Source organism: Phascolarctos cinereus, unplaced genomic scaffold, assembly GCF_003287225.1.
Source record: "Phascolarctos cinereus isolate Bilbo 61053 unplaced genomic scaffold, phaCin_HiC Scaffold_7;HRSCAF=346, whole genome shotgun sequence".
NCBI lineage: Eukaryota > Metazoa > Chordata > Mammalia > Diprotodontia > Phascolarctidae > Phascolarctos > Phascolarctos cinereus.
The window spans coordinates 111,403,436-111,411,776 of record NW_027556180.1 but is presented as its reverse complement, the minus strand read 5'-3'; the positions used below and the strand labels follow the sequence as shown (position 1 = coordinate 111,411,776).

The following is an 8,341-nucleotide window of genomic DNA, read 5'->3' as shown; positions in this document are numbered from 1 at the left end:
CTTCTTTTAATTAGATATATTGCTTTCCTGGACCTGTTTTCTTCACTCTGAGATTATCTATCTATCTATCTATCTATCTATCTATCTATCTATCTATCTATCTATCTATCTATCTATCTGTCTGTCTGTCTGTCTGTCTGTCTGTCTGTCTGTCTGTCTATCTATCTATCTATCTATCTATCTATCTATCTATCTATCTATATACAAACACACATGTAAATGGTAACCAGCAAAGTCTTGGCATCCATACATGCTAGACACAGACAATTATCTCAACTATTTCTTAATAAGGAGTGGAAAAAATCTAATAAATGTAGAAGTAAAAATAAAGTACATGGAAAAATGCAACTTTTAATACCTTAGTGATACAATGTAGTATTCAGCAGGGAACACTAATATTAATAAATGTTCAATTGAAACAGATATTTTGTGTGGATATAATGTCATTCATCTAAATAAGTAACGACATTTTATTTATAGCATTTGTTATATACAATTTCTTTACTCAGCCACTTCATTTCTGATTGTCATTTTATAGATGTTATTCAATGGAAAATATTCTAAGCCTCATTTCATAGGTAATGAAATAGAGATGTGAGAGGAAATACATGTTCAAGGTCACAGTCTTTGCCTCCTGTGAAAACAGGAAAACATATATCTAATTACTCCCCAAACACTATATTACAGTAATAGGCATTCATATTTCATGTTAATCATTTTAATTTAATCACCTCTAATTAAAATTTTTAGATAGAGAATATAGTTACCAATCTTTGATAATACTATTCTGAAGCTTATGAAGATAGAAGAAGGTAGATTGTAGTAAAACCACTCTACCCCCAGAGAGAGTAAGGAAGACAGTAGTAACACTCCTGAAGCAGCTCTGTACTCGTCAGCTCTCCAGGATCCTAGGAAGAAAAGTAAACCAACTTTGGCCTCCAGCAATCTGTCAGGGATTCTGGGAGAATTCTGGTGAATCTAAGAGAGCTGGCAAGCCTAATGCATACTAAATGTTACTTGAAATTATTGCCTGAAAATTATTGCTGGGATTTCTGAATTATTAATGAATTAATGAAAATAAAATAAAATTCCTGGAAGCTCTAAGGGTTTCTGGGAAACATGTGTGAATTTAAGAGGAAAGGAATATTCCATCTTCTGGGAAAGTCCAATTTCTGCTACAGCAAAGTCTTTAATTAAGCCACACTTGGACCAATTAGTGGGCTTTGAACACTAATCCTACTACATATACACAAAATTCTATATTTGTTTTTTTTAAACTTGTGCTCATTGGTAGTGAATTAGCCTCTCTTCAAATATTTTTGTTGACTTCCTGTTCTAGCTCTTGCTGTCATGTATATTTTCTCCTGGCCAACTGACACACAATGATGGTGAGAAGAATCCTGTGGCTAGCATTTTTGTGGCACCAAGGGACAGAAGTAAACTTGATTAATATAAGACATATTTAAAATGTCTGCACTCCTAGTTTTATAATAAAATAAAATTCTGAATTAACAACCTGTTAATTGTTGCTATGCACCAGAAACTTCTGCACTTTAAAGTGGTTATCTCTTAAGTTGATTTCTATCTTTGATACATGGCATTTCCTATCTTGGGAGAAGATTTAATTAGTTAATTCCACAGTTTTCTAGTTATATTTCCATTGTTAATGTCATCCAGAGGTTATAAGGATAGTTTGCCTTTGTTTTAATGGTAAGCTCCCTTTTTTAAGTACTAGAGATGCCAGCACATTTCATAAAAAGTTGTTAGGTCCCTATATATTCAAAAGACTTAAAACACATGTTCAATGCTAGAGTTTACAAAGTATTTTCACATATATTTGATTTGCTTCCCAAAACATTCTTGAGAAATGGATAATTCATTTATATTTTCCTTTTGCAGATCAGGAAATAGAGAGTTTAAGTGAGTCTTCCAAGGTCACCCAAATAGTAAATGGCATAGTCAGAATTTAATTTCAAGTATGCTCACACAAAGTTCAGTACTCTTTTCACATAGCATTGTCTACCCATAGTACTATTTCTCCTTTCTGAGCTTAGTAAGAGAAAGGTTTTAAATGGGATTTCTCTCATTACATCTAATGGTATGTGAATTACTAGTAGGTAAAATTTACACCATTGACCTTCGTGCCTTCCATAGTCAGACACATATATTCTTAAATATAAAAATATCAACTACTTTTTGTGACTTATGAATGAAAACATTATCATCCCTGGACCTACATATCCCATGTTATGTCATAGAGATTCCATCCCATTATGTCTATAAATGTGATAGATGTCCATTCTATTTACTTGCAAATGAATTTATCTACCAAGCATTTATTAAGTTCTTACTATGTTAAAGGCACTGTGATATGATAGAGAACTTGAAAGACAAATCTGAAAAAGGAAAATAAATCTGCCCTTGAAGAACCTACTTTTTCATCTGATAAGAACAAAACAAAAGAAAAACAACAAATAAAAATTTATATAAATTTACATAAATATAAAATAAAGCAAGGTACTTTTGGAGAGAGGAGTTACTGTAAGCTGAGTAAGTCAAAAAGGCTTCATGTAAAAGGGCATGGTGGGGGCATTTAAGGTGATGCAGTGGATAGAGTACTGGCCTTGGAGTCAGGAGGGCCTGACTGCAAATCTGGCCTGAGATACTTGTTAGCTGTGTAATCATGGCCCAGTCACTTAACCCCATTTGCTTAAAAAAAAGAAAAAACACTCACCCCTTACACCTCAAAAAGGCTGTCTTTAAATCTGAAGGAAACCAAGAATTCTAAGAGTCAGAAGTAAGCAAAGAATACTTTCCCATATAAGAGACAGATTGTTTAGAAAGGTACAGAGGTGGGAAATGGGATCTTATGTTAAAAATGTGAAACAGACCATAATAAATGAATCTCAACATGTACAGAATAATTGATCTGGAAATGTAGTCTGGAGATGGATTATAAAGAGATTGAAATGCCAAACAAAGAGTTTGCATTTACTCCTATAAACAAAAGGGAACTGTTGGAGCAAAGGAGTGATTTCTTTAAATCTGTTCTTCAAGAATATCAATTTGGCAGTTATATGGACACTATATCTGATAGATAAAGGCATGGAAATAATTAAGGTAAAATTGCATCAGTCCAGGAGAGAAACAATGAGTTGCTCATTTAGGTTAGTGGTCCTTTGAGTAGAAAGAAGGGGATGGGTGTGAAATATATTTTGGAAAGGGGAACTACTACCAGCTGAGTAAATTAACAAATCTAGTAACTGATTAGGCAAATTATGGAGAAAGAGAAGAAGAGGAAGAAACCAAGAATCCAAATCTGTGTGATTTAAAGAATGATGCTACCTTTAATAGGAATTTAAGAGGAAGAGTATGTTTGAAGGGAAAAGATTATGAGTTCTGTTTTGGATACATTAAGTTTGAATTGTCTACAAGCTATCCTGTAAGAAATGTCAAGCAGGCAGTTGGAGATGTACAATTGGAATTTAAGAGAAAAGCTACAGCCAGATGTATAGAACTGGCAGCCACCTCTATAAAGCTGATAATTAAACCCTTGGGAGTTGATGAGGTTGCCAAGAAAGAGTGTAGAAAGAGAAGAGAAGAGAGCAAAGCCTTAGGTTATTCTCAGAATTAGGGGACATGATATAGATAACAATGCACTAAAAGGACTGGGAGAACCAGGAGAGAGAACTCTGATGAAAAACTAGAGATGAGAAGGTATTTATAAGGATAAGTTGGTCAAAAGGGTAAAATGCTGCAGAGAGGTAAAAAGAGAATGAAGACTCAGAGAAGTCAATTAGATTTGATGATCAATGGTGAATTAGAGAGAGAAGCTTCACTTGAATTATAAAATTAGAAAACAGATTTCAAGAAGTTGATTAGTGACTAAAAGGAAAGAAAGCAGAGATAACAATAGTTGTCTGTTTGCTGTTGTGGAGATTGTCAATAAAAGAAAAGAGAATTCTAAGGTAATAGCTTAAAGAAATGGGAGAGTGAAGTGAGGCTTTTTTTTTTTAATTTTGGAAGGGAAAGATGAAAAAAATGGCTCAGATTATAGTATTCTAAGAATAATGAGGTCCATGGGCTTTAAGAGCCTCTTAGGATTTGTAAAACACAAAAATATTAAGAATCCTGATCATAGGATCATAGGAAAGGATTTTAAGAGAGCAGATTTCAAAGTTGCCAAGAAAGGATAAATAAGGTCCCATGAACCAAATTCCCATAGGGCAAATCAGTACAAGAGTGATAGTAAACTCAATACAGTTTGGAAGCCAAAAAATAAACAACTGTGACAATGAGGAAAATGAGAGTTTTCTGACAAGGTTAAGGTGGTGTAATGAAGAATTCACACAACAGTTTGGATTTTTCTAAGATACATATTGTGCAGAAATGGAAGAAAAATAAGATAACAAAGGATGAATATAAAAGGCTAAGCTACAACTGAGAAGGAAAGCTAAGGACAAGAAAAAGGTATTTATGTGGGTTTGAGGAGGAAAATAACCTTTGGATTTGAAATGATTGATATATTATCAAGACAAGTTATTGAAACCATGAGAGAGCACTGATCTCTATTTGCAGGATTCAGATCAACTGACTCAAATGAACTATATACTTAGATGTTCAAATAATTGGTGAAGGTGACTTGAGTAATATGTAAAAGATTGTGGAGAAAGAGAGGTACTACAGGAGTGGAGAAAATTAAATGACCTGTGGTTCAAAAAATAGAAGAAAAAAGGTAAAAATAAAATGTAGAGCAAATTAACAACTTAATAATCTTTAGGGATCCTCTGTGGAAAAATACCTTTGCTAAGAATATCTCTGTTTTTTATGTCTAGACCTTAACTTATAAAGATAGTAGGAGGTGGCCTGAAACATATATGAGAAACCTTGAGTTTCTGCCTTAAACAAACCAACCCAACATAATTTTTTAAATCACAAACACATTTTTCTTTTTAAAACAACATAAAATACAATTTATAAACATAGTTCCAGGCAGAAGGATGTGGGGAACGTATAGACAGGAATATACCATCTCTCCAGGGCCTCAAAGGGAGAGAGGCCGGTCAGTGAGGGGCTGTTCTGACTTGATCCTGGACTGGGCTTATGCCACCCCCATCTGAGTCATCTGAAGGACTACCTCAGGGAAGGCCTGGCTGTTTGTTAAGCCCCTGGAGCTTTAGGACCAGCTCCTTGGCAAAATCCTTTGTGTAGTTCCTGCAGGACTTCAAGATTCCCCAAATTTTTCTGCCTCTCTCCTCTTCACTCTCTAGTTCCAATAATTCATCAATGTTGACTTCCTCAAGCATGTCTTCCTCCCGGCCCTGGTACAGCTTCTCCAGACACCCGTCGATCCATTTCTCCACGTCCAGCCGACCCTGCAGCTCCCATGTTGCTTCTGCAGGCCTCCAGGGCTACCATCAGAACTGCCCTTGGTCCGGGAGGGTGACAGCAGCTTGGTCAGGACCCGCTTGCCGAGCCTCTGAGCAGCCATCGCCTGCGACACCCCCCACCCCACTCTGTAGTTTGGCCCTCCACCCGGATAATTGGGGATGCGGGAGCTGTTCTTTCTCTGGGTGCTCTAAACATAGCTGGAGCCAGATGCTCCCAGATGGGCAAAGCCCTACGGCGACGGGATTGACCTATCTGCAGTGGGGCTTCCCTGACCTCAGGATCCCAACCTAATTTATTATGAATACTTTCCAGGAAATTCAGGTGTACAGATAAAACATTTTCCAGGAATTATATGAAGTATTGAATCATAAAACATCACAATCTTTGAAAAATCAAAGTACTGCTTATCCAATAGGCAATGGAAATACGTATGGTAGGTGAAATAGGCTCCAGAACGTTATCAAGAATGAATTGAATATTAGAAGTGGTTTTAAAGACCTGTATTACTGAAAAAGGATGAGTGCAAGGAGCAGAAGTGAGTAATAACAGATGAAACGTTCTTATAACATTTTAAATTCAACCAATTTAAAAATATTAGATAAATGTACACACACACACATATCAGATAAAGAAACAGCATATAGCTAGGAAGGATAAATAAAATATTGAATGGCAGAATTGATATTCAAACATCAACAAAAGCTAAAATAATGGGTAGAATTTAAGAAGAAGTTAATTAAGATAAATTGAATTACTACATTTGAGTTTCAAGAAGTCAACTTCACATATGCAAGATGGAGAAGTTGTGTCAAAGAGGTATTTCAGTGGTCGGTAAGTTCAATATGAGTCATTAGTACAACATGGTATTAAAAAAAATAGAAACAAACAAAAAAACCAACCCTAATATTAACTTGGACTGAATTAAAGGAGGTATTAATGTATGTACCCTCCACACCCTACCTTTGTCAGGTTACTTCTAGGGTATTGTATTTTGGAGGCACTATATTTTAGGAAGGATATTATAGAGTTAAATATAAAACTAAGATTATGAATCCAGGATAACCAACTTCCTTGACTGTTTGCTCTATGAGGAACTAGGTAAAGGAACCAGTGATATTTAGTTTATAGAACACAAGGGGAATAGAAGAAAATTTTTAAAAATCATATAATACCTATTATGTGTCAGAAACTGTACTGATAACTTCACAAACATTATTGCATTTGAAGAAGAGCACATTTGGGATAGATATGGTAAGTATCTTCAAGTATTTGAAAATCTGCCATATAGGAGACATTTCAGACATATTCCTAGAAGGCTAATTTTGAGGCAATAGATGGAAATTGGATATATATATATATATGTGTGTGTGTGTATGTATATGTGTATATGTATGTATGTATGTATATGTATATGTATATGTGTATGTATGTATGTATATGTATATGTATATGTGTATATGTGTGTATGTATGTATATGTATATGTGTATGTATGTATGTACGTATGTATGTATTTATTCTTTTTCAGGAAAAAAGTCCAACGAATAATTCTATTCCAATATGGAATGGCATACTTTGAAAGAAGTAGGTTCCTCAGGGCAGCGAGGTGGCACAGTGGGGGGCAGCTATGTAGCGTAGTGGATAGAGCACTGGCCCTGAAGTAAGGAGGACCTGAGCTCAAATCTGGCCTCAGACCAAACATTTGACACTTACTAGCTGTGTGACTCTGGGCAAGTCACTTAACCCCAATTGCCAAAAACAAAAAAAGAAATTAAAAAAAAGAAGTAGGTCCCTCTTTTGTATATTATTTAAAATGAAAGTTAGATTTCTACTTGTTAAGGATCTATTGGAATGGATTACTGGCCAAATATAGAATGAAATAGATGGCTTGTGAGATCCCTTACATTTCTGAGATAATATGATTCTTATTCTGTAAAATGGGGTTCAAAATTCTTCTCTCATTTAATTCTGAACATAGATCATTATTCATTTGGAGTAATTGCTCAAAGTCCCTATGAGAAAAATACTGACACTAGGGATTAGAGTGACTCTGTATCTCTCTCTGTCTTTGTTCTGTCTCTGCTTCTCTCTGTTTCTGTCTTTATCTCTGTCTCCATACATATATACACATACACACTCAAACTTACCATACACAAAAATATGTATGTAACATATGCTTTATATATGCATTATATGTGTGATTGTATGTTAATCATTTGATGTTATATACATATTAATACGTATGTATTTTATATACAGATATATGAAAGATTCATTAACTCAATCTATTCAACTGATTTCTGTAATTTGTATGTTTTTCATTCATATTTTTATCAAGTACAGAATATTAGACTGATCTTTTTTAAGAAACCATGACTTTCTCTGAGGAGGCTTCATAAACATCTCCAAAGCAAAAAGAAACAATACAATATAATCCCTATACAGGAGTATCTGAGGTGGCTCAGTACTAAGAAGGAATCATTTTTTTTTTATTCCTCTGCATAATATCCATCATGCCATTGCCAAGCATCTTTGCTGAGCTGGTCTCAGCTGGTCTTTAGGTTGATACTCAGTGAATCACTGAACAAATTTATCTCCCTGATTGAGTCTGGCATAAATTTTTTTTTATGATTTTAACATAAGCATAAGTTTTACCTTACTTAAGTCTTTAAGGCTATAATGTTTTTTTTTCCTACCAAACCAAATACTGTTTTTTTTAAATCAATAATAAATAGATGCAGAAGAATTTTATATTCTCTATACCTTTCAGTGAATTCCCTGACTGAGGAGATAGCCTGCTGTAGAAAATCATCTGGGAAAGCCTGTCTCTTTTCTTCCCACATTACACAAAATATACTCTTGATACCAGCATAGAGCCATCTCTGATAATTATAGAGATAAGAAAGTAGACATAGTTTTGTGGTTGTTGGTCACTCTTTTTTGGGTTATAA

The 8,341-nt window shown here is 34.7% G+C and overlaps 1 pseudogene; it reads right to left on the bottom strand.

Moving 5' to 3' along the window:
* Window positions 1-5,063: 5,063 nt before the first annotated feature.
* On the bottom strand, window positions 5,064-5,491 carry LOC110212472 (protein phosphatase 1 regulatory subunit 14A pseudogene; annotated as a pseudogene).
* Between the last annotated feature and the right edge of the window lie 2,850 nt (window positions 5,492-8,341).